Below are 27,814 nucleotides of genomic sequence, written 5' to 3' on the forward strand. Positions count from 1 at the left end.
TCCCTTAGGCTACCTTCATTTTTTATTTTTTTATTTTTTTTTTTCTGCTCTGATTGGGTAATCTCCAGTGCCCTATTTTGAGTTCACTGATTCTTCTGCTTCATCCAATCTGCTGTTGAACCCCTTTAGTGTATTTTTTGGTTTAGTTATTGCATTCTTCAGCTCTATGACTTCCATTTGGTACTTTCTTGTATTTTCTAACTCTTTTTTGAAGTTCTCACTGTGTTTATCTATTCTTCTTCCAAATTCGGAAAGCATCTTAATAATCATTAGTTTGAATTTTTCATCAGGTTAATTACTTACTTCTGTTTCATTAAGGGTTTTTTGGTGGGGGGAGTTTTATTTTTTCAGTTGGAACACATTCCTGTTTCTTCATTTTGCTTGACTCTTTGTGTTTGTTTCTCTGTATTAAATGAAACAGTCAACTCTCCCAGTCTCGGAAGAATGTCTCTTGTAGGAGATGAACCTTTGATGTTCAACCTTTCCCTAGTTCTTGGTTGTCTCTTGGTCCTTTATGATTTTCCAAGCAGCCTAATTTTTTGTTAATAGCTCCCAGTTATGGAGGATTTGCCAAGGGGCACATATCCATGTCCCAGAGGGGAATATCTCAGTTAAGGCCTAAATCCAGGCTGATTGGAAGCCAGATCTTTAGGCAACAGCTTTTAAAGTATGCATATATGTGTGTGTGTGTGTGTGTGTGTGTGTGTGTGTGTGTGTGTGTGTATGCAAAACATATATTATGTATGTTTACACATACAGTTCTGTGGGACCACAAGCATAAGCTTTGGTGGCCACCATAACATAAGATCTGGAGTTGTGCTGTGAACAACAGTTTCAAAAATCAACACTGTGGACTAGTGTATTAACTTCTTTCTGGGAGATACTGGCAAACTATAGTGAGGGAGAGGGAGGGCACATTGATGATGTTCCTCTGCCTATGTTCCATGTGAGTGCCTCCCTAGCCTCTAAGGTGTATGCCAAACCTGAAGCCTGTTAATCAATCTGAAGCATTGGGACAAGCAAATGGGTCTCTTTCAACAGAGAGACGGGGCTGGGGGGGTTTCATTTTGCTGTTTGTTCCGTGCCCTGGGAGTGGCACCCTACAAAGAACTGTCTCTCCACTTGTTAAAAGTCCTATGGGAGCCAGGAATACAGGCCCCCCTGGCCAGAGCCAGAGCCTGACCAGAGCCAAGCATTCAAGGGGCCTCGCCTGTGTGGCAGCCACAAACACCAGGACACCAGATGTAAAAAGTGGAATACCAAACACATGTAAGAGCTCCCTTCTAAGAGACTGGTGCTCTGGATTGCAACTGAGGGTGAACATGAACATAGTGCCCATCTTCTGAGATCTCTGGTCAGGTTTACAATCAGCCCTTAGATGTATGTTTAATTAGCAGCCTGTCCCTCAGGCTGGAGCTATGATGCCTGCTTGTAGGCATCTTTCACAAAGCTCCTGGGTCTGTTGCCTCTTGCTGTGCCCTGAGTGTGGTAACTGTTTAAGAACTCTTTCACCATTGGTGACAGTCTTATGAGACCTGTGAGCGTAAACCCCAATGGCCGTTAGAGCCAGGTGATGTGGACATGTTCCCTGGCAGCAGCTCTAAAAATCAAGCTGCCAGACAAGGGTATAAGCTTCTTTCTGAGAGATACTAGTTAGTTAGAGCAAGGCAAAGTGCAAAGATTGTACCCAGTGGCCTCTGTTTTCCTGAAAGCATGTCTTTGGGCACCTAAATGTGTGTTAGACCTGAAACCTACCCATCAAGCCAAATTTCTTGGACAAGCAGATAGGCCACTTTCTCAGAAAGACTAGGGGTGTGTTTCACTCTGCTATGTGTGCAGAGCCCTGGGGGTAGTATTCTGCCAAGAATTGTGTCCAATTGTAGAGTACCATGGGATCCAAGAAAACAAGCCTCCTTGGCCACCAGAGCCAGGCTATCAAGGAGCATTCCTGGGCTGCAACTGCAAAAACTGGGGCACCAGATGTGTGTAAAAGCTCCCCTTCAGGAGACAGTGGTGCTGCAGAGTGTGGACGAGTGAGCATGCAAAGATGGTACCTACCCTCTAAGGAAAAAGAAAAATGGTTCCTGCTGACTTTAGCAACACAGAGGGAGAGCACAAAAGTGGTGTGCACTGGTTGGAGGATAAAGATGGCATCCATGGTGAACAAAAAAGTCTAAGGTTAGGTTAGTATAGAAGATGGTGGAGGAGTAGGGGACCCTATTTCAACTGGTCCCCAGAATTAACCTGGATATCTACCAGACCACTCTCAGCACCCACGAAGTCAGCCTGAGATGTAAGAAGATCTGGATCTCTACCAACAGAATATCGCGGGCGGTTGGTTTTGATGTATCAAGCAGGGAGCCCTGATTCCACGGGCAGATATTGGAGGATAAATGGCAGCGGGAGGGTGCCTGGCCATGGGGATCCTACACTGCCAATGAGTGACAGTCTCGTGCGCTGGGGACAGGGCATAGACTCGCAGACCGGTAGCTGCGGGGAAAAGACTTTAGGGCAGCCCCTGGAGCAGAAACCCGGAGCGGCTGGCGGTTTTAGAAGCACAAAGGGCAGAGACGTGCCCCAACCTGGAGGCAGGACTGGTGGCGCTGCGGAGAGGCGCACAACCCAGGACGCTGCAGTTTATAGCAGCACTGACAGAAACGGAGACAGTGTAGCCTGGAGAGCTCACTGAAGAACAGACTGCGATCTCTCTGCTCTGAGGCAGAGGGTTGGAAACGGTCTCTTCTGCTCTGACTCGCAGAAAAGATGCGGAAAGCCACCAGAGAAGAAAAGCCCCCAAAACTGATTCCCACTGAGCCCGTTCCCCTGCCACGGGGGGCAGGGAAATTCCGCCCAAACAGGGTTGCCTGAGTAATAGCGTGGCAGGCCCCTCCCCCAGAAGACAGCCTGGGAAAACAAGAGGCCAGCAACCCTAAGGTCCCTAGAAAACAGGTGCATCTTGCTTGCGTTCTGGTCAATAATTTGGACTCTATACATTCCCTCAACCACCCGTCAACAGAATGACTAGGAGGAAGAACCCCCGAAATAGAAAAGACTCAGAGATCACAACTTATGCTGCAGATTTACCAATGGATGCGGTTATAACCAAGATGTTGGAGATGGAATTCAGGCTATCAATTGTGAAGACAATGGCTAGAATGCAGAAATCAATTAATGGCAACATAGAGTCTCTAAGGGCAGAAATGAAAGCTGAATTGGCAGAACTTAAAAATGCTATCAGTGAGATCCAATCCAATCTAGATAATCTAACAGCTAGGGTAAGTGAGGCAGAAGAACGAATAAGCGACCTGGAAGACAATATACTAGATGAAAAGGGAAAAGAGGAGGCCGGGAAAAAACAGCTCAGAATCCATGAAAATAGAATCAGAGAAATAACTGACACCATGACGTGTTCCAAAGTCAGAATAATTGGAATCCCGGAGGGAGTGGAGAGAGAGAGAGGAGTAGAAGATGTATTTGAGCAAATCGTAGCTGAGAACTTCCCTAATCTGGGGAATGAAACAAACATTCCTGTCCTAGAGGCAGAGAGGACCCCTCCCAAGATCAAGGAAAACAGGCCAACACCCCGGCATGTAATAGTAAAACTCGCAGATCTTAGAACCAAGGAAACCATCTTAAGGGCAGTTAGGGGGAAGAGATTCCTTACGTACAGAGGGAGGAACATCAGAATAACGTCAGACCTATCCACAGAGACCTGGCAAGACATATTCAGGGTACTAAATGAGAAGAACATGCAGCCAAGAATACTTTATCTGGCAAGGCTGTCATTTAGAATGGATGGAGAGATGCAGAGCTTCCACGACCGGCAGAAACTGAAAGAATATGTGACCACTAAGCTGGCCCTGCAAGAAATATTAAGGGGGGTTCTATAAAAGGAGAAAGACCCCAGGAGTGATATACAACAGAAATTTACAGGGACAGTCTATAAAAACAACATCTTCACGGGCAACACGATGACCATTAATTCATATCTTTCAATAATCACTCTCAACGTGAATGGCCTAAATGCTCCCATAAAACGGCACAGGGTTGCAGATTGGATAAAAAGACAGGACCCATCCATATGCTGCCTACAAGAGACTCATTTTGAACCTAAAGGTACATCCAGACTGAAAGTGAAGGGATGGAGATCCATCTTCCAAGCCAAGGAACCTCAAAAGAAAGCTGGGGTAGCAATTCTTCTATCAGACAAGTTAGATTTTAAACTAAAGTCTGTAGTTAGAGACACAGAAGGACACTATATCATTCTTAAAGGGTCTGTCCAACAAGAAGATGTAACAATTGTAAATATCTATGCTCCCAACATGGGAGCAGCCATGTACATAAGCCAGCTGTTAACCAAAATAAAGAGTCATATGGATAACAATACGTTAATTGTAGGAGACCTCAATACTCCACTCTCAGCAGTGGACAGATCATATAAGCAGAAAATCAACAAGGAAACAAGAACTTTGAATGATACACTGGACCAGATGGACCTCCTAGATATATACAGAACATTCCCCCCTAAAACAACAGAATACTTATTCTTCTCAAGCGCACATGGGATTTTCTCCAGAATAGACCACATACTGGGTCACAAATCAGGTCTCATCCGATACCAACAGATTGGTATTATTTCCTGCCTATTCTCAGACCACAATGCTTTAAAACTGGAACTCAATCACAAGAAAAAATTTAGCAGAAATTCAAACACTTGGAAGCTAAAGACCACTCTGCTCAAGAATGTTTGGGTCAACCAGGAAATCAAAGAAGAACTTAAACAATTCATGGAAATCAATGAGAACAAAAACACATCGGTCCAAAACCTATGGGATACTGCAAAGGTGGTCCTAAGGGGGAAATACATAGCCATCCAAGCCTCACTCAAAAAAATAGAAAAATCCTGAATTCATCAACTAACTGTACACCTTAAAGAACTAGAGAAAAAGCAACAAACGATGCTGAAGCCATGCATTAGAAGAGAAATAATTAAAATTAGAGCAGAGACCAATGAATTAGAAATCAGAAACACAGTAGATCAGATCAATGAAACTAGAAGTTGGTTCTTTGAAAGAATCAGATCGATAAACCACTGGCCAGACATATCCAAAAGAAAAGAGAAAGGACCCAAATTAATAAAATTATGAATGAAAGGGGAGAGATCACAACTAATACGAAGGAAATAGAAACAATTATCAGAAATTCTTATCAACAACTATATGCCAATAAACTGAGCAATCTGGATGAAATGGAGGCCTTCCTGGAAACCTATAAGCTGCCAAGACTGAAACAGGAAGAAATTGACAACCCAAATAGGCCAATAACTAGTAACGAGATTGAAGCAGTGATCAAAAACCTCCCAAAAAACAAGAGTCCAGGGCCTGATGGATTCCGTGGGGAATTCTACCAAACATTCAAAGAAGAAATAATACCTATTCTACTGAAGCTGTTTCAAAAAATAGAAACAGAAGGAAAACTTCCAAACTCATTCTATGAGACCAGTATTACCTTAATCCCCAAACCAGGCAAAGACCCTATCTAAAGAAGAATTTCAGACCGATATCTCTGATGAATATGGATTCCAAAATCCTCAACAAAATCCTAGCTAATAGGATCCAACAGTACATTAAAAGGATGATCCACCACAACCAAGTGGGATTTATCCCCGGGATGCAAGGGTGGTTCAACATTCACAAATCAATCAATGTGATAGAACACATTAATAAGAGGAGGGAGAAGAACCATATGGCCCTCTCTATTGATGCAGAAAAAGCATTTGACAAAATACAACATCCTTTCCTGATTAAAACTCTTCAGAGTATAGAGATAGAGGGAACATTCCTCAAGTTCATAAAATTCATCTATGAAAAACCCACAGTGTATATCATCCTCAATGGGGACAAGCTGAGAGCCTTTCCCTTAAGGTCAGGAACATGTCAAGGATGCTCACTCTTGCCACTGTTGTTCAACATAGTACCAGACGTCCTAGGAACAGCAATCAGACAACAAAAAAAATAAAAGGTATCCAAATTGGCAAAGAAGAAGTCAAACTCTGTCTTTTTGCAGATGACATGATTCTTTATGTGGAAAACCCGAAAGACTCCATCCCCAAATTACTAGAACTCATACAGCAATTCGGTAATGTGGCAGGATACAAAATCAATGCACAGAAATCAGTTGCTTTCTTATACACTAACAACACAAATGTAGAAAGAGAAATTAGAGAAACGATTCCATTTACAATAGCACCAAAAACCATAAGATACCTCGGAATAAACCTAACCAAAGAGGTAAAGGATCTATACTCTAGGAACTACAGAACACTCATGAAAGAAATTGAAGAAGACACAAAAAGATGCAAAAATATTCCATGCTCATGGATCAGAAGAATAAACATTGTTAAAATGTCTGTGCTACCCAGAGCAATCTATACCGTCATTGCCATCCCGATCAAAATTCCAATGACGTTTTTCAAAGTGCTGGAACAAACAATCCTAATATTTGTATGGAATCAGAAGAGACCCCAAATTGCTAAGGAAATGTTGAAAAGGAGAAACAAAGCTGGGGGTATCACATTGCCTGATTTCAAGCTATATTACAAAGCTGTGATCACCAAGACAGCATGGTACTGGCACAAAAACAGACATATAGACCAATGGAACAGAATAGAGAACCCAGATGTGGACCCTTAACTCTATGGTCAAATAATCTTCGACAAAGCAGGAAAAAACATGCAATGGAAAAAATACAGTCTCTTCAATAAATGGTACTGGGAAAACTGGACAGCCACATGCAGAAGAATGAAGCTCGACCATTCTCTAACACCATTCACAAAGATAAACTGAAAGTGGATGAAAGTCCTCAGTGTGTCCTAGAGGAGAACATAGGCCGTAACCTTTTTGACATTGCCCACAGCAACTTCTTTCAAGATACATCTGCAAAAGCTAGTGAAACAAAAGCAAAAATGAACTTTTGGGACCTCATCAAGATAAAAAGCTGTCTCACAGCAAAGGAGACAGTCAACAAAACAAAGAGGCAACCCACAGAATGGGAGAAGATATTTGCAAATGACACTATAGATAAAGGGCTGGTATCCAAGATTTATAAAGAACTCAAACTCAACACCCAAAAAACAAATAAGTCAAAAAATGGGCAAAAGATATTAAAAGACACTTCTCCAAAGAAGACATACAAAAATGGTAACAAACACATGAAAAAATGTTTATCATCATTAGCCATCAGGGAAATTCAAATCAAAACCACATTGAGATAACCACCTTACACCAGTTAGAATGGCAAAAATTGAGAAGACAGGAAACAACAAATGTTGGAGAGGTGGTGGAGAAAGGGGAACCGTCTTACACTGTTGGTGGGAATGCAAGTTGGTACAGCCCCTTTGGGAAACAGTGTGGAGGTTCCTCAAAAATTTAAAAATAGACCTACCTTATGACCCAGGAATTGCACTCCTGGTTATTTACCCCAAAGACACAGATGTAGTGAAAAGAAGGGCCATATGCACCCCAATGTTCATAGCAGCAATGTCCATAATAGCCAAACTGTGGAAAGAATCGAGATGCCCTTCAACAGATGAATGGATAAAGAAGATGTGGTCCATATATACAATGGAATATTACTCAGCCATCAGAAAGGATGAGTACCCAGCTTTTACATCAACATGGATGGGACTGGAGGAGATTATGCTAAGTGAAATGAGTCAAGCAGAGAAAGTCTATTATCATATGGTTTCACTTATTTGTGGAACATAAGGAATAGCATGGAGGACATTAGGAGAAGGAAGCAAAAAATGAAGAGAGGGAAATCGGAGGGAGAGATGAACTATGAGAGAGTATGGACTCTGAGAAACAAACAGGGTTTTCGAGGGGAAGGGGGTGGGGGGATGGGTTAGCCCGGTGATGGGTATTAAGGAGGGCACGTATTACATGGAGCACTGGGTGTTACACGAAAACAATGAACCATGGATCACCATGTCAAAAACTAATGATGTATTGTATGGTGACTAACATAATAAAATTAAAAAAAGAAGTCTAACCTTAAAAGAAAAAAGGGACCTACTAGCTTTAGTAAGTTAGAGGGAGAAGTTAACAATGGCACTCAGCAGCACCTCCTTCCCCTGAGAGTATCCCAACAGGCTGTGACCTCTCAGATGGTACTCTAAGATTAGCAAATGTATTTCTTTGACATAGAGTCTGGGTGCTTTTCAAAGAGCTCTTTCTGGGCTGGGCTGCAGGATGTGAGTGAGTCTGAACATGATTACTTTAAGAGATGTTTCTCAGTTTGGTACAGCTCTGTGGGTTTTGTGGATCCAAGGCCAGTTGGCTTTGAAAGCCACATGTTTTGAATATAATCTCTCAGGTGCAGATTGGAAAAGTTGGGGTACCTGATGTGGGGTACAAACCTTTGGCTCCGCAGGGGGAAGCTCTTGGTTTGTTAGTTCCCCCCCGTTTGTGGTTTACTGCACTGAGGTGAGGTTTATGGCAGGACTGCGTCACCACCTCTCCCACCCACCTTGATGTGGCTAAGTCATTATCTTAGCAGGCCTCTTCTCTTTAGGTGGAAATGGACAGGCTGAGTATGAAATTCATATGGAAATATGAAGGATCTAGGTTTTGTAGAGCAGTGTTGAAGAATTACTTCATTAACTTATACTACCTGACTTACTCTAATGCTACAGTAATCAAGATTGTGATAGTGGATAAAGATATACAGATAGATCAATGGAACAGAATAAGAGTTGAGAAATTATTTTTGACAAAGCATTCCAATGGGGGAAACAATGGTTTTTAAACAAATAGTGCTGGAATGATTAGATATTCACATAGATAAAAAATTCACCTTGACCACTTATCTCACATACACAAAACTTAAGATGGATCATGGATCTAAATGTGAAAGTTAAGCCGGAAAGCTTCTAGAAGAAAAAGTAGAGAATAGGCTAAGCTTTCTTTGGTAGGCTACAAAAGCAACAAGTATTAAAACTACTGTAAATTAAAATTAATCACAATAAAAAAAATGACCACCATTAAGAGAGAGCATTTATGTGTAAAGGACTTGTATCCAGATTGTATAGCGAACCCCTACTACAATAAAAGGACAATTCAATTAGTTGGAGAAATATTATAAGAGATACTTCATACATGATGCTACATGCCTAGTCTGTGAGCATATTGGACTTCAATGTGTGAATTTGGGGGGGCACATTTCAGCCTATAACAGTATTATAAAGAAAAATTTAAAAATTATTTTTAAGTTTTTATTTAAATTTTAGTTAACATACAGTGTAATATTAATTTTAAGTGTATGATGTAGTGATTCAACACTTACATATAACACCCGGTGCTCATCACATCAAGTGCACTTCATACTCCCATCACCTATTTAACCCACCCCCCCCCCCCATCTCCCTTCTGGAAACCATTAATTTGTTCTCTATAGTTAAGAGTCTGTTTCTTGGATTGTCTCTCTCTTTTTTTTTCCTTTGCTTGTTTGTTTTGTTTCTTAAGTTCTACCTATGAGTGAAATCATATGATAATTGTCTTTCTCTGACTGACTTATTTCACTTAGTATAATACCCTGTAGTTCCATCCATGTTGTTGCAAATATATATATATATAGACACACACACACACCACATCTTTATCCATTCATCCGTCAATGAACATCTGGGCTCTTTCCATAGTTTGGCTATTGTGGACATTTTTGCTTATGAACATGGGGGTGCAGGTGCCTCTTTGGATCACTACATTTGTATCTTTGGGGTAGATACCCATTAGTGCAATTGCTGGGTTGTAGGGTAGCTCTATTTTTAACTTTTTGAGGAACTTCCATACTGTTTTCCAGAGTGGCTACACCAGTTTGCATTCCCATCAACAGTGCAAAAGTGTTCTTCTCTGCTTCCTTGCCAACACCTGTTGTTTCTTGTATTGTTCATTTTAGCCATTCTGACAGATGTAAAGTGATATCTCATTGTAGTTTTGATAAACAGAGAACTGATTTTTCTTAAGAATGAGTTTTCTGTTAGAGTATTAGATTGAAAAAGTATAGTGGGTTGTTGATGTACAGTGAGTTGTTGATGTCACCTTGGAATGTTTGGTAGAGAACCAGCATTGGATGCTGATTTGGAGAGCAGTTAGAGGTACTATATTAAAATTAAAGCAACACAAGGAAATTTCATTTTCTCTTTACGCTGAATCTACATTTCTGGGGCAAGAAGAAAAAAATAGTATGGGTAGTTGTAAAAATTATTAGAAAGTATGAAGAAATGAACCCACAAGAGAAATTAGAATGAGAAATTGGAATGGAACGATAAGATTTATTTCTCATGGATTTATTTCAGTAGTTTTGTCACAGTTTATTTTTCATTTTCAAATACCAGCAATTTTTAAAACATTATAATGAAAATGTTTTTCAGATTATAAATATTTTGGGAGGGATTTAATTTTTGAGTTCCAAAGCCAAAAAGACATCTTTGGTGCTCCAGAAAAATCTTACCCCTTTTTTCTTCTCTGGCTGCTGTAGTTACAGCAGCTATGACAGAGGCATCTGGGATTTGTGCTCTTTCTGAAAGAATGGAAGACTCTGCCAGTCTTGGTTCCCCTGATACGCTCATGTGGGAACAATCTCCTCTGTTTTACCTTAAACGCCTGTGAGACATCTAGGTTGTTGAACATTCCATGGCTGTCAGCTCTATTTCAGAGGTTATCCAAGGAGATGAAAGAAGGCTTCTTATAGAACTAAAGTTGATAATAAGATGATGGTCATACAACTTTACTCTCTCTTCTTCTGACCATTTCTGTATCTTTACACAAAAGAATCAAGCCTACATCCACTCAATTTCTTTTATAAAATAAAGTGTGAGTGTTTGCTTTCCATTTGATTGAATGTACCCTTTTCCATTGGTACAGCATTTAAATACAAATTTTAGAATTGGTCCCAGGTTCACCAAGTTATAGCCTAAGAAAGACTAACTTAGGTGACTTGTTTTATCCTAAGAAATGTCACACTGTGGATTTTATTTTCCTAAACATTCTAACTTTTGCAGGTATTGCCTTCTGACAGGGCTGGAAAGGGCTGTCTGTTATGACAGTTTAAAAGAGGAGATTCCAGGGCTCTGATGATATGACTGGAGTTTAAAACTAGCCCTTCAATAGGGAGCTGGAGAAACTGATCACTTGAGGAGAGTAAGCAGGAACTGACAAGAAGTTAGAGTCAAAGTAATCAGGGTAGAATGAGTAGAGAGGCAATTACTGGTGAGATAGGGGAGGCCCATTAACACTAGTGTCACCTTCTGAATTTGAAATTATTATTCTACTTTTTGAAGTCCTTTTCAAGAAAACCTATGTGTGCCCCTTTATTTGGAAAATCCTCTGATGTCAGGTCATTTAGTCTCATACAAGCCACTTAATCTGTATAAATGGTGAAACCCATTATTTTGTAATCTTCCACTTTTAGTTGTTAGCAGTCCAGTTGCTACTGATTTTCTTTAAAAAATAACTAAAATAATACACTGGGGTCAAAGGGATGATTATATTTTTTTTTTGTCTCAAGTAAAAGTATGTTAATTGTTTAATATACCAAAATGATAAATAAATATACAAAATGTATTAGAATAGTACTTTAATGATTAAAGTTGCTTATCTCACCAAGGATATGGCACAGGGCACTGGCCATAGGTAGCAGTCAGTTATGGAAGAAAAAGTGTGAGACATTATCCATTTATTTTTTCTTATTCTTTTCTTATTTTATTGGACCATACATTTTAACATGTTGTTAAATTGATACAGTTTGTTGTGATTCTTTTCTCTTACTGGGGTGTCTACCCACTTAATTGTTCAAAGAAACTTCAGTATCTGTTATCCTTGCCACATACACTTCTTAGCTACATGCAGTTGGTCATCACATCTCTCAATTTATTTATTTATTTTTAAGATTTATGTTTTTTTATTTGAGCGAATGCGCACAAGTAGGCAGAGTGGCAGGCAGAGTGAGAGGGAGAAGCAGACTCCCCACTGAGCAGAGAGCCTGATGCAGGGCTCGATTTCAGGACCCTGGGATCATGACCTGAGCTGAAGGCAGATGCTTAACTGAGCCACTCAGGTGCCCCAGATCTCTTGATTTATTTAAAAAAATTTTATTGAGGTGAAATTCACATAATATAAAATTAACTTTCTAAAGTAATTTCAGTGACAGTACATAGTAGCATGTTGTATAGCCACCACTTCTGCTTCATTTCAAAACATAATCATCACCAAAAAGGAAACACCATATCATTAAGCATCCACTCCAAAATCCCCCCTACCCCACACCTCAGGAATACCAGTCTTCTCTCTGTTTCAGTAAGTTTACCTGTTCTGAATATTTCATATAAATGGAATCATACAGTTTGTGACCTTTTGTGTTTGGTTCTTGCTTAGAATAATGTTTTTGAGGTTCATCCACACTGAAGCATATATCACTACTTCATTCTTTTTTATGGCCGAATAATATTCTGTTGTGTGAATATACCAAAATTATTTATCAGTTCATCTGTTGATGGATATTTGAGTTTTTCCACCCTTTGGCTATCGTGAATATTGCTGCTAAGAACATTGGTGTGCAAATATTAGTTTGAGTACCTGTTTTAAATTCTCTAGGGTATATACCAAGGACTGGGATTACTGGGTCATATGGCAATTCTATATTTAACTCACTGAGAAACCACTAACCTGTTTTCCATAGTGATTGCATTATTCTACATTCTCACCAGCAATGCACAGTGTTCCAATTACTCTACTTCCTCACCATCATTTATTTTCCTTTTTATTTTTATTTTTTTTAAAGATTTTATTTATTTATTTGACAGAGAGATAGCAAGAGAGGGAACACAAGCAGGGGGAGTGGGAGAGGGAGAAGCAGGCTTCCCATGGAGCAGGGAGCCCGATGCGGGGCTCGATCCCAGGACCTTGGGATCATGACCTGAGCCGAAGGCAGATGCTTAACGACTGAGTCACCCAGGCACCCCTATTTTCCTTTTTAAAAGAAACTTTACTGTAATAATCCTAATGGGTATAAAGTAGTATATTAACGTGGTTTGGGTATTTATTTCCCTAATGACTAATGATGATAACCATGTTTTCCTTGTCATTTATATATCTTCTTTGAAGAAATGGCTACTTAAGTCCTTTATTGATTTTTTAATTGGGTTTTTTTTCTCTTTGGATTTTTTAAAAATATATTCTAGTTAGTAAACCCTTGTCAAATATATAATTGGCAAATATTTTCTTCCATTAAGTAACCTGACTTTCTTTTTTAAAATACCTAATATTACCAGAAGCCTTGTGGGTTTTTTTATTTGTTTGTTTATTTAAAAAAGATTGTGACTCCCATCTATTTTTTATTTGATAAATTTGACATGTTACACTTTGTTAATTTAAGGTATACAGCATGTTACTTTGACACATTTATATAATTTGATTGCCATTTGAAGCAGTATTTATCATATTGTTATAGTACAATATTATTGTTTATAGTCATTATATTGTGCATCACATCTTTATGGCTTATTTTACTAATGTTAAAGTTTCTACCCTTAAACACTATAAATCTTATCCTTCACTCCCCATCATGTGGTAACCACTATTTTACCCTCTGTTGTTTTCCAAGGTTGATTTTTATAGGTTCCACATTGGTGATATCATATAGTACTTGTCTCTGTCTGACTTATCCACTTAGCATACTGTACTCAGTGTCTATCCATTTTGTCACAAATGGCAGATCCTCCTTTCTCATGACCAAGTAATATTCCATTGTGTCTCTATATGCCACATCTTTTTTTAAAAAAGTTCTTTCACCCATCAATGGGTATTTGGGTTGTTTCCCCATCTTGGCTATTTTGAATAATGTCTGATAAACATGGGTGTGCATATATCTCAACAAAATCCTATTTGTATTTTCTTTGAGTATATAACTAGAAGTGGAATTGCTGATTGTATGGTAGATATATTTTTAATTTTTTGAAAAACCTCCATATTGTCTAATGTAGTCTTTGGACTTACTTACATTCCCACTAACAGTGTATAAGTGTTCCTTTTCAATAACATCCTCCCTAGTACTTGTCCCTTCCTAACAGGTGTGAGGTGATATCTCATTGTAGTTTTTGTTTGCATTTCCCTAATGATTAGTGATGTTAAGGATTTATTCACGTGCCCAGTGGTCATTTTGATGCCCTCTTTGGAAAAATGTCTATTTAATTTTTCTGCCCATGTTTTAATTGGATTGTTTGTTGTTTTCTTATTAAATTATGTTCTTTATGCATTTTGTATATTAATCTCTTTTCTAATATGTAGTTTGCAAATATTTTCTCTCATTCTTTAGTGTGCCATCTCCTTTTTCTTACTTGTTTCTTTTACTGTGCAGAAGCTTTGAGTTTGATATAGTCTCATTTGTTGATTTTTGCTTTTGCTATGTGTGCTTTTGGCATCATCCAAAAATCATTGCCAAGATGAGTATTGATGAATTTCTCCCCTATGTTTTCTTCTAGGAGTTTTGTGGAATCAAGTTTTATGTTTAAGTCTTAAGTTTTGAATTTTTGTGTGTGGTATGAGATAGAGGTCCAATTTCATTGCTCTGCATGTGGTTATCCAGTTTTCCAGGCATGTTTGTTGTTGTTCCTCACTGGGTGTTCTTGTCTGTCTTGTTGATTATTGGTTGATTGTATATGCCAGGATTTAATTCTGGACTCTCTATTCAGTTCTTTTGGTCGATGTGTCTGTTTTTATGGTTCTGTACTATTTTTATTACTATGACTTTGCAGTATAGTTTGAAATCAGGAAGTGTGATGCCTTCAGCTTTGTTCTTTCTTCTCAGGATTGCTTTGACTATTTGGGGTCTTTTGTGGTTCCACACAAATTTTAGGATTGTTATTCTATTTTTGTGAAGAATGCTTTTGGTATTTTGATGGGGTTTGTGTTGAATGTGCAGATGGCTTTGGGCAGTATGGCCATTTTTATAATATTTATTCTTCTGATTCATGACATGGGATAACTTTCCACTTGTTTGTGTCTTGCTCAGTATCTTTTATCAAAGTCTTATAGTTTTCATTGTGCAGATCTTTCACTTCTTTGGTTAAATTTATTACTAAGTATTTTATTGCTTTTGTTGCTATTGTGATTGGGATAGTTTTCTTATTTCTTTTCCCAGTGCTTCATCATTAGTGTAAAGGAAGCCACTGATTTCTGTAAGTTGATTTGTAACCAACTTATGTGAAATCGTTGATTAATTCCTATTTTTTTTTTTTTGATGGACTCTGCGATTTTTCTGTGTTTAAGATCAGAATCAGCAAATAGTGACAGTTTTACTTTTTTTTTTAAGATTTACTTATTTGAGAGAGAATGAGAGAGAGAGAGAGAGAGAGAGCACTAGAGGGGGGAGGGTCAGAGGGAGAAGCAGACTCCCTGTTGAACAGGGAGCCAGTTCAGGACTCCGTCCTGGGACTCCAGGATCATGACCCGAGCTGAAGGCAGTCACTTAACCAACTGAGCCACCCCAGTGCCTCTACTTCTTCTTTTCTGATTTAGATGCCTTTTATGTCTTTGTCTTGCCCAATTGCTCTAGCTAGGACTTCCAGTACTATATTGAATAGGTGAGCATAGCCAATCTTGTTTTGTTCCTGATCTCAGAGGAAATTCTTTCAATTTTTCTCCATTGAGTATAATCTTAGCTGTGGGTTTCTTGTATATGGCTTTTATTATGTTGAGGTATGTTCTTTCTATACCAAGTCTATTGAATGTTTTTTTATCATGAAAGGATGTTTTTTCTGCATCCATTGAGATAATCATGTGATTTTGATCTGATGTGGTAGATTACATTTATTCACTTGCATACATTGAACTATCCTTGCATCCCAGGGATGAATCCGATTTGGTCATAGTATATGATCCTTTTAATTTGTTCTTGAATTTGGTTTGCTAATACATGTTGAGAATTTTTTTATCTATATTCATCAGGGATATTGGTCTGTAGTTGTGATGTCTATCTGGTATTGGTATCAAGGTAATACTGGCTTTGTAGAATGAGTTTAGAAGTGCTTCCTCTTCCTCCATATTTTGGAACACTTTGAGGAGAATTGGTGTTAATTCTTTAAATGTTCAGTAGAATTCACTAATAAAGCTGTCTGGCCCTGGAGTTTTCTCTGTTGGAATTTTTTGATAACTGACTCAATCTCATGACTTGTTACTGCTCTGTTCAGATTTTTATATTTCTTCCTAATTCGGTCTTGGTAGAATCTTGTGTGTTTCTAGAAATGTACCCATTTCTAGGTTATGTAATTTGTTGGCATATAATTATTTATAGTAGTCTCTTATAATTATGTATTTCTGTAATACGAATTGTAATGTCTCCTCTTCCATTTCTAATTTTATTTATTTGAGTCTTCTGTCTTTTTTTCTTAGTCTAGTTAAAGGTTTGTCAGTTTTTTAATCTTTTCAACAAACCAGCTTTAAGTTTCATGGATTCATCCTTTCTGTTGTTTTTCTGGTTCCTATTTTTATTTCTGCTGTGATTTTTATTATTTCCTTCCCCTAACTTTGGGCTTAATTAGTTGCTCTTTTTTTAGTTCCTTAAGGTGTAAAGTTAGATTGTTTATTTGAGATCTAATTTTTTAAGATATGGGTTTGTTGCTATAAACTTTCCTCTCAGAACTGCTTTTGCTTATCCCCCAAATTTTGATACATTATACTTTTATATTCATCTCTTTTGAGGTTACTTTTTATATCCTTTTTGATTCCTTCTTTGAATCATGTGTTGTTTAGAAATGTGCTGTTTAGTTTCCGTATATTTGAAGATATACTCCCTTTCTTCTTATTGATTTCTAATTTATGCCATGTGGTCAGAGAAGATAGTTGGTATGATTTCAGTGTTCTTAAATTTGGTAATAATAGTTTTGTGGCTTATTATATGATGTATCCTGGAGAATGTTCCACATGCACTTGAGAAGAATGTGTGTTGTGTGGAATGTTTTATATGTGTCTGTTAAGCCCATTTATTCTAAAATATGGTTCAATTCCAATGTTTCCTTGATTTTCTGTCTGGACAATATATCCACTGTGAATAGTGGGGTATTGAAGTACCCTACTTATTGTATTGTTGTCTGTTTCTCTCTTAAGACCTATTAGTATTTCCTTAATATGTTTTGGTGCTCAGATGTTGGGAACATATATATATATGGTTGTTATATTTTCTGTTTATTATTATTATTTAAATTCAGTTAATTAACATATACTATATTATTAGTTTCAGAGGTAGGGTTTCGTGATTCATGAGTTGCATATAACATCCAGTGCCCTCCTTAATGCCCATTACCCAGTTACCCCATCCCTTCACCCCACTCCCCTCCAGCAACCCTCAGTTTGTTTCCTATAGTTAAGAGTCTCTTATCGTTTGTTTCTCTCTCTGATTTCGTCTTATTTTGTTTTTCCCTTCCTTCCCCTATGATCCTCTGTTTTGTTTCTTAAGTTCTACATCTGAGTGAAATCATATGATGATAATTGTTTTTCTCTGACTTATTTCACTTAGCATAATACCCTGTAGTTCCATCCACGTTCACGTTGTTGCAAATGGCAAGATTTCTTTTTTTTTTTTTTTTGATGGCTGAGTAGTATTCCATTGTGTGTGATATATATACCACATCTTTATCCATTCATCTGTTGATGGGCATCTGGGCTCTTTCCATAGTTTGGCTATTGTGGACATTTTTGCTATAAACATGGGGGTGCAGGTGCCCCTTTGGATCACTACATTTGTATCTTTGGGGTAAATACCCAGTACTGCAATTGCTGGGTCGTAGGGTAGCTCTGTTTTCAACTTCCTGAGGAACCTCCATACCTTTTCCAGAGTGGCTGTACCAGTTTGCATTCCCACCAGCAGTGTAAGAGGGTTCCCTTTTCTCCGCATACTTGCCAGGATCTGTTGTTTCCTGATTTGTTAATTTTTTAGCCATTCTGACTGGTATAAGGTAGTATCTCAGTGTGGAACATTTTTTCATGTGTTTTTTGACCCTCTTTATGTCTTCTTTGGAGAAATATCTGTTCATGTCTTCTACATATTTTTTCACTGGGTTTTTTTGTTTTTGTTTTTTGGGTGTTGAGTTTGAGAAGTTCTTTATAGATCTTGGATACTAGCCCTTTATCTGTAATGTCATTTGCAAATAAATTCTCCCATTTGGTAGCTTGCCTTTTAGTTTTGTTGATTGTTTCCATTGCTGTGCAAAAGCTTTTTATCTGGAAGTTCCAATATTTCATTTTTGCTTTTGTTTCCCTTGTCTTTGGTGATGTGTGTAGCAAAAAGGTGCTGTGGCCAAAGCCAAAGAGGTTGCTGCCTGTGTTCTCCTTCAACATTTTGATGGATAACTGACTCACATATAGGTTTTTCATCCATTTTGACTTTATTTTTGTGTATGGTGTAAGAAAATGGTCCAGTTTCATTCTTCTGCATGTGGCTGTCCAATTTTCCCAACACCATTTGTTGATGAGACTATCCTTTTTCCAGTAGATATTCTTTTCTGCTTTGTTGAAGAGTAGTTGACCATAGAGTAGAGGGTCCATGTCTGGGTTCTCTGTTCTGTTCCATTGATGTGTGTGTCTGTTTTTTTTGTGCCAGTACTATAGTGTCTTGATGATTACAGCTCTGTAATACAGCTTGAAGTCTTGAATTGTGATGCCTCCAGCTTTGGTTTTCTTTTTCAACATTCCTTTGGCTATTCGGGATCTTTTGTGGTTCCATACAAACTTTAGGATTATTTGTTCCAGCTCTGTGAAAAATGTTGATGGTATTTTGATAGGGATTGCATTAAGTGTGTAGATTGCTTTGGGTAGCATAGACATTTTATTTTATTTTATTTTTTTAAAGATTTTATTTATTTATTTGAGAGAGAGAGAGAACGAGAGAGAGAACACGAGGGGGAGGAGGGTCAGAGGGAGGAGCAGACTCCCCGCTGAGCAGGGAGCCCAATGTGGGGCTCGATCCTGGGACTCCAGGATCATGACCTGAGCCAAAGGCAGTCGCTTAACCAACTGAGCCACCCGGGCGCCCTAGCATAGACATTTAAAAAAATAATCTGTTCTTCCTATCCATGAACATGGAATGTTGTTCCATTTCTTTGTGTCTTCCTCAATTTCTTTCATAAGTATTCTTTAGTTTTCAGAGTACAGGTTCTTTACCCCTTGGGTAGGTTTATTTCCAGGCATCTCATATAATCCTTTGTACCGTCGGATCCTGTTGACTAGTATCTTGGTGAGAAGTTTTGCATCATTGTTCATCAGGGATATTGGTCATAATTCTCCTTTTTGGTGGGGTCTTTGGTTTTGGGATTGAGGAAATGCTGGCCTCATAGAACCGTTTTTGGAATTTTCCATTTCTATTTTTTGAAACAGTTTCAGAAGAATAGGTAGTAATTATTTAAATGTTTGGTAGAATTCCGCTGGGAGTCCATCTGGTTCTGGACTCTTGTTTGTTGGGAGATTTTAGATTACTGTTTCAATTTCTTTGCTGGTTGTGGGTCTATTCAGGTTTTCCATTTTTTTGTTTCAGTTGGGGTAGTTTATATTTCTAAGAATGCATCCATTTCTTCCAGATTGCCTAATTTGTTGGCATATAGTTGCTCATAATGTCTTTTTTTTAATTTTTTGTTTTTGTGAAGATTTTATTTATTTATTTGACAGAGAGATAGCAAGAGCAGGAACACAAGCAGGGGGAGTGAGAGAGGGAGAAGCAGGCTTCCTGCCAAGCAGGGAGCCTGATGAGGGGCTCGATCCCAGGACCCTGGGACCATGACCTGAGCCGAAGGCAGATGCTTAACGGCTGAGCCACCCAGTTTGTATTTGATGTTGGTTGTGATCTCTCTTCTTTCATTTATAATTTTATTTATTTGTGTACTTTATCTTTTCTTTCTGATAAGTCTGGGTATGGGTTTATCAATTTTATTAATTCTTTCAAAGTAGCATCTCCTAGTTTCGTTGATCTGCTTTACTGTTTTTATTTTGATATGTATATCATTGATTTCTGCTCTAGTCTTTATTATTTCTCTTTTCCTGCTTGGTTTAGGCTTTATTTGCTGTTCTTTTTTCTAGCTCCTTTAGGTGTAGGGTTAGGTTGTATATTTGAGACTTTTCTCATTTCTTGAGAAAGGCCTGTATTGCTATAGACTTCCTTCTTAGGACCACCTTTGCTGCATCCCGATAGTTCTGAACTGTCGTGTTTCCTTTTTATTTGTTTCCATGTATTTTTAAAAATCTTTAATTTTCTGGTTTACCCATTCATTCTTTAGTAGGATGCTCTTTAACCTCCATGTATTTGTGTTCCTTCCAAATTTTCTGTTGTGATTGAGTTCAAGTTTTAAAGCATTGTGGTCTGAAAATATGCATGGAACAATCTCAGTCTCTGTTGGGACCTGATTTGTGACCCAGTATGTGATCTAATCTGGAGAATGTTTCATGTACATTCGAGAAGAATGTATATTTTGTTGCTTTCAGAGGACATGCTCTAAATATATGGTAAGTCCATCTGGTCTAGTGTGTCATTCAAAGCCCTTGTTTCCTTGTTGATCTTCTGCTTAGGTGATCTGTTCATTGCTGTGAATGGGGTGCTAAAGTCCCCTACTATTATCATATTATTATCAAAGATTTTCTTTAATTTTATTATTAATTGGTTTATATATTTGGCTCCTTCCAAGTTAGGGGCATAAATATTTACAATTGTTAGATTTTCTTGTTGGATAGACCCTTTTTTATGATATAGTGTCCTTCATTTCTTTTTACATTCCTTGGCTTAAAATCTAGTTTGTCTGATATAAGAATTGCTACTCCAACTTTCTTTTGATGTCCATTAGTATGATAAATGGTTTTCCAGCCTCTCCCTTTCAATCTGGAGCTGTCTTTGGGTCTAAAATCAGTCCCTGTAGACAGCATATTGATGGGTCTTTTTTTTTTTTAAATCCAGTTTGATAGCCTGTGTCTTGATTGGGGATTTGAGTCCATTTACATTCAGAATAATTTTTGAATGATATGAATATAGTGCCATTGTAATTCCTTTAAAGTTATTGTCTATAGATTATTTCTGTTCCTTTGTGGTCTTTTTTACTTTTCACCTCTTTCTTCAGTCAGAGGATCCTCTTTAATATTTCTTGCAGGGCTAGTTTATTGTTCACTAATTCCTTTAGTTTTTCATTGTCCTGGAAACTCTTTATCTCTTATATTCTGAATGACAGCCTTGCTGGCTAATGTATTCTTAGCTGCATATTTTTCCCATTTAGTACATTGAATATATCATGTAAGTCTTGTGTGCCTGCCAGGTCTCTGTGGAGAGGTCTGCTGCCAGCCTTATATTTCTACCCTGTAGGTTAAAGACCTTGTCCCAAGCTGCTTCACAGTTTTCTCTTTATCTCTGAAATTTACAAGCTTCACTATTACTTGTTGAGGTAATAACCTATTTTTATTGATTTTGAGGGGGTCATGTGTACCTCCTGAACCTGAATGTGTTCTCAGCTGTAATTTGTTCAGATAAACTCCTCCCTTCTCTCTCTCTCTTCATCTTTTTGGACCCCTGTCATTCCGGTATTATTTCGCTTTATGTAATCATTGATTTCTCAAAGTCTCCCTGGTGATCCAGTGGTTGTTTTTCTCTCTTTTTCATCTTCTTTATTTTCCATCATTTGTCTTCTGTATCTCTGGCTCCCTTTCTGCCTCATTTATCCTCACTGTTAAAGCCTCCATGTTTGACTTCATCCCAGTAATAGCATTTTTAATTTTGGCCTGATTAGATTTTAGTTCTTTTATTTCTACAGTAATGGATTCTCTCGTGTCTTCTATGCTTTTTTCATCCAGCTCGTATCTTCGTAACGATTGCTTAATTCTAGTTCAGACAGCTTCCTTAGATTCATATTGATTAAATCCCTGTCAGAGAGTACTACCTCCTGTTCTTTTGTGGTAAATTTGTCCTTTTAGTCTTTGAGTCCTGAAAAGAAGGGAGGAAAGGAACAAAACCAACAATAACAATAATAACAACAACAATAAAAACTTCAAGAAATGTTTCTGTTGTATGCTGTGTACACTCTGCTGTTGTGTTTTGGCTGCTCTTTCCCATTGGTCCTTAACAGTGTTTCTTCTTGCTTGTAGTTGGGAGTGTTTGGACCTTTAAGTAGGTGTGCTTTGATTTGTTTGTACAAGTTAAACCTGTAAAGGAAAAAAGAAAAGAAAAAAAGAAAAAGGAAAAAACAGAAAACAAAAACAAAACCCTCACCTAAGACGAGAGAATAGGAAACAGAACAAAAAGGCATACAGACAGGGGCGCCTGGATGGCTCAGATGGTTAAGCATCTACCTTTGGCTCAGGTCATGATCCCAGGGTCCTGGGATTGAGTCCCGCATCGGGCTCCCTGGTAGACGGGGAGCCTGCTTCTCCCTCTGCCTCTGCCTCTCTCTCTCTCTCTCTCTCTGACTCTCATGAATAAATAAATAAATAAAACATTTAAAAAATGCATACAGACAAATAATAAAGCATATGCCTGATTCTAAAAAATGGAAGAAAGGAAAAAAGAAAACGAAGAGAGAGAAAAAAAGAAATCTGATCCGAAAAATAAGAAAAGGAAAGAAATGAACCAACAGATGCACAAAAGATTATAAGCCTATTTAAAAAAAAGAAAAAAAAGGAAAACAGTAGAAATATATGTATGTATATAATAAAGGATAAAGAATAAAAAGAAATAGGAAAATAAAAATTTTTTTAAAATTCAAGAAAATTAAGAGAAGAGTTAAAAAAGAAGCCTGGTTCTATTTCCACTGATAGCTGATATTTTGGAGCTTTGGTAGCCTATCAGTAGTCTATCAGTCTATCAGCTTGGAGTCTATCAGTAGACTTTGTGGATGTGGGGGGTTTTTGGTCTTCTGTGGGAGAGTTCTGCGCTGGCTCACAAGCCTACTTGCCCTTTTAAAGAAGCTTCTGCCAGTCCCAGGGAGGCAGTGTTTAGTGTAGGGGACTCCAGACTCCACTGGAGGCACTGTGTTTCTCTCTGAAGTCCCCCTGTGCTAGTGGACAGGAGGAATGAGGGGTGGTGGAAGAGGTAGAATGTGGTGTCACCCTGTCCTCCTATCCTTGGGCAGCAGAACTCCTGGCTCCCACTGTTCAGGCGGCCCTCTTAGGAAAGCGAACAATCTCCTGTGTCCTGGACTTCAGTCAGTTCCCTGCACAAAACTGTGTGTGCCTGGATCATTGGCTTGCCCAGAGCCACAGATGCACTGTATTTTATCTCAGGCTGGTGGCTGTGATTCAATATTCCAAGTTTTAAAGGGCCTGGTAAAATAAGGCCTCACTCCTGTCCCCCGGAGAAGAGGCTCAGGGTGTGCCCAGCACCGTCGCGTTGGTCCGTCGGGAAATATGCAGAGGTTAGAGTTTATTGTAATGCTCTGTGAAAAGCTGGAACCACGTTATCGGCTGTTTGCACTCGACTAAGTCCCCTACTCCCTTATGTCCCATGAAAGCTGTCACAGAGGCTCGAATCTATTGTGGCAGATAGTGAAAAGCCAGGTTATCTGCAATCTGCTGTAGTCTCTGCTCTCTTCTCAGTTCAGCTGCAAAAAAGCAGCTACTCGGAGAGCACACAGAAGTTTAAGCCTATTGTAGCTCACAGGAAAAGTTGTTAAGTGGTTTTCTGCCCTTTGCGCCATCTCTGACCCTGCTATTGAGCACTGCTCAATGGCTCCCTGGCTAGCCTTTTGTCCTTGGAGAGGCAACATAAGTTCTTCCAAATGCCCTCCAGGAAGGGAAACAATCTCTCAGTGTGCGACCCAGAGGATCTCCTAACCCTGACTTTTACTATGCAGTTGCAGCCTGCTGTGCTATCTCCCACTTTCTCCCTCTTCCTGACTTTGCTCAGCAAAATTGGTTCACTTCCCTTTGCAGCCTCCTTGCTTTCCTCTCCCCCAATTTAGGGCTCTGCACCTCGCATCTGCCACTTCTTCTCTCCAACTGTGCAGATTGTTTCCTTAATCCACTGATTGCCTTCCTAGTTGTTCAAAATAGTTGAATGTTGATCTAGCTGTATTTGAAGGACAAGGCAAATTCAGGGTCCCCCTATTACACTATCTTAACTTCTCCCCTTTGCTTTCAGTCTGCATATGTGTTTAGGTCTGAAATGAATTTCTTGTAGGCAGCATATACATGGGTCTTGTTTCTTTATATCATCACCCCATCCCCATGTCTTTTGATTGGAGGGTTTAGTCCATTTATAGTCAGAGTAATTATTGATAGATATATGTTTATTGCCATTTTGTTATTTGTTTTATGGTGGCTTTTAAAGTGTTTCTCCTTTCTTGTTTTCTTCCGTCATAATTAGTTGGCTTTCTTTAGTGAAATATTTGGATTCATTTCTCTTTATTTTTTGCGTATGTATTGTTTTTGATTTATGGTTACCATTTGGTTTGTGTATAACATCTTGTGCATATAGCAGTCTATATTAAGTGGATTGTTGGTTAACTTTGAACCCATTTTTTACTCTTCTCCCCAATGTTTTAGGTATATGGTGTCATACTTTATATCCTTTTATTTTGTGAGTCCTTTAACAGATTTTTTACAGATATTTTTACTGCTTTTGTGCTTCCTACTTTTCTTACTCCTGCTTGTGGTCTTTCTTTTCCACTCAGAGTCCTCTTTAATATTTTTTGTAGGGCTGGTTTAGTGGCCATGAATTCCTTTAACTTTTGTTTGGGAAACTCTTTATCTCTCTGTCTATTCTGAATTATAGCCTTGATGGATAGAGTATTCTTGGCTGCAGACTTTTTTCCGTTCAGCACTTTGAAATTATAATTCTACTTGCTTTTGGTCTGCTAAGTTTTTTCTGAGAACTCTTTTATAGCCTTATGTGATTTTCCTTGTATGTAACTGCTTTCTTTTTTCTTGATGCTTTTCAAGTTCTCCCTTTATCATTACTTTTTGCCATCTTAATTATGTGCCAGGGGTTTATCTTGTTGGGGTATCTCTGTGCCTCTTGGATTTGGATTTCTGTTTCCTTCCTCAGATTTGGGATGTTTTCAGCTATTATTTCTTCAAATTTCTGTCCCCTTTTCTTTCTCTTCTCCTTCTGGAATCACTATAACAGAAATGTTATTAGGCTTGATAGTGTTGCTGAGCTTCCTAAGTCTGTTCTCATTTTGCATAATTTTTTTTTCTTCTCTCACATGCTCAGCTTGATTACTTTCCATTATTCTCTCCTCCAGGTCGCTGATAAATTCTTCTGCTTTGTGTAGTCTACTGTTTATTGCATCTAGTGTATTTTTAATTTCATTTATAGTTCTTATTATGTCCTTCATCTCTGATTCTTCTTTATCTCATTGTTAAAGGTCTCACTGATGTCCTCCACTCTTTTCTCAAGTCCAGGGAGTATCTTTATAATCATTACTTTAAATTCTCTTCAGGCATATTACTTACCTCAATTTCGCTTAGGTCTCTTGCTGTGATTTTGTCCTGTTCTTTCATTAGAGACATACTCCTTTGCTTCTTCATTTTGTCTCCATCTCTGTGTGTGTTGCTGTGTGTTAGGAAAGATAGCTACATCTCCTACACTGGAAAGTGATGGCCTTATGAAGAAGTCCTATAGTGCCCTGCCATGTTGTATCCTTTGTTTACCATAACTTGTCACTTCAGGTACATCTCACATGTGATGCATGTGCCTTGCTGTTTGGCTGATCTGTTTTATCTTTCAGTCCAATTGTCTACAGTAGTTCTCTTTGCCTGTTGTGGGTAGTGTTTGTTCCCTGTGGTGTTAGTGAGCCAGTCTGGGGATGCCTTGGGCTTGAGTTGAGTCAGAGTAGACATTTGCCAGAGTTGCAGTAGCACAAAACTGCCGAGTGCTTTCCCTGTGTTGTCCCCTGAGAACGTTTCATTGGTGTGCAGAACCTGCAGTCAGAACACTTGTGGGCCTCCAGCCCATTGCTGGAGCCTTTGACTGACTGGTTTGTGGTTATCTTTCCTTCTCTCTGGGACAGGAGTCACTTCGGGATGGTGCTGGGCACTGTAGGGGGTGTTTGCACACTGTCAGATCTACAGCAGCACTCTGTATGGGCTCTACCCAAGTGCATATTGGGGAGGGTTGATCAGTGGAAGCACAGCGCCTGGAGGGGGGGTTGTTGGTGAATGTAGTTGGGGTTGGTTTGGGTTGGGTTGGGTGACAGTGCTAGGAAGCTTTGTGTGCTGCTGTTCCTTTGTGTGAGCAGCCCTGCCATGCCCAGAATGTGGCAGGGCTGTCCAGAGGGGTGGATGGATAGAAGCACATTGTGCTGGTGGGGTGGACAGCACATAGGGCAGCAGTGCTAAATTATGTAGTAAGTCCTTTAGGTGGCCATGTATTTACACTGCTGAGCTGGGGAGGGAAATGGTACCTGCCAGTTCCTTTGTTGCTGGAGGAATTACCCAGCAATTTCTGTTCCTTCCAGGTCAGGCTTTCAGATTACCATAGTTAATAACTCTTACTCATATATGCATGAGTCACCTTTTCAACTGCTGCTTCTATGCTGCATCTCTATGGGCTGTTTGTTGTGCTGTCTTTTTAAGGGCAGTGAATCAGTTTCTTCTTGCCCTCCCAGTTCTCCCAGAGCCAAGCCAGCTGATCATTTAAACTTCCAGGTTTTAAGTCCCACTGGTTGTAAGAACTCATATAATTTGGCACCTCTGATTTTCAAATCCAAATGGTATGGGGATTTGTCCTCCCCTTGTGGGAACTCTGACATGAGGGTCTATTTCTTTTCCCTTTCCACATCCTGCAAGTCCCTTTAGTTTCCCACAGTGTCTCTGCCCTTCTTACCCTCTTCTCTGCATTTAGTTGTGGAGTTTATTCTCTCAGTCTTTGGGTCATTTTCTGGGCTCTTTACAGTGGTGTAAGTAGTCCCTAGTTGTATCTGTGGGCCAAGGTTAGCCTAGGGCCCTCCTACTCTGCCATCTTCCCTGGAATCCCGTATACCATTTCCCCCCCCACTCTGGTTTTTCTGATTTCTTTTGCATGAAAGTGATGTTTTCCTTTTGTAACATATAATTCCTTTAATGATTTTTTCTCGAAATATTTTTAGATTCTCAGAGATTGTTCTCATGTTTACCATATACACTTTAATATAGCTGTATATGTTCCTCAGATATATAATAATTTTATTCCAGTGAGTTAGAAATGTCTCATATATAGCTCTATTCCCTTTCACCCTTCTTTGTGCTACTATTGTTATACGTATTATATCTGTATACCTTACAAACCCATTAATGCATTGTTACAATTATAAATTAGTATAGTTTTATGTCTTACAGAAGTGGAGAGGAGGGCAAGTATATATTTATAAAGTGGTATATAATCTTGCTCATTTATCATTTCTTGTTCTCTTCATTGGTTTCCATGGAATCACATTATCATCTGGCGAACATTTCCTTGGTTCAGTACAGTTTTGTTTGCACCTACCTCCTTTATATTATTGACAGATACATTACATTTCTATGTGTTATAGGTCCAGCAGTATAATTATACCTACTGTTCTGTGCAATTGGTTTTCAAATCAGTTAAGAGAAAGAACACACATTCTATTTTTTAAAAATTAGGTAATTTCATTGACAATAATTTTTCATGTGGTTTTGTGTGGATTATGAAGTCATTTGCTTTTAGGCTTAATGTCTTCTATTAATATATTTTGTAAGATGGGTCTGCTACCATTGATCAATTTTTTGTTTATCTGAGAATATTTTATTTTACCTTCATTTTTGATAGATACACTGTATATAAAAATTTTGGTTGACAG

The 27,814-nt window shown here is 38.6% G+C and overlaps 1 protein-coding gene across 9 annotated transcripts in view; it reads left to right on the forward strand.

Moving 5' to 3' along the window:
• The window catches only part of SPIDR (scaffold protein involved in DNA repair), a 584,775-nt gene that overhangs the window by 120,200 nt on the left and 436,761 nt on the right, over positions 1-27,814 (forward strand). The gene's annotated exons all lie outside the window — the stretch shown is intronic.

Source organism: Callorhinus ursinus, unplaced genomic scaffold (assembly GCF_003265705.2).
Source record: "Callorhinus ursinus isolate GAN/ISIS: 27379988/994484 unplaced genomic scaffold, GSC_fseal_2.0 scaffold5, whole genome shotgun sequence".
NCBI classification, from domain to species: Eukaryota; Metazoa; Chordata; class Mammalia; order Carnivora; family Otariidae; genus Callorhinus; species Callorhinus ursinus.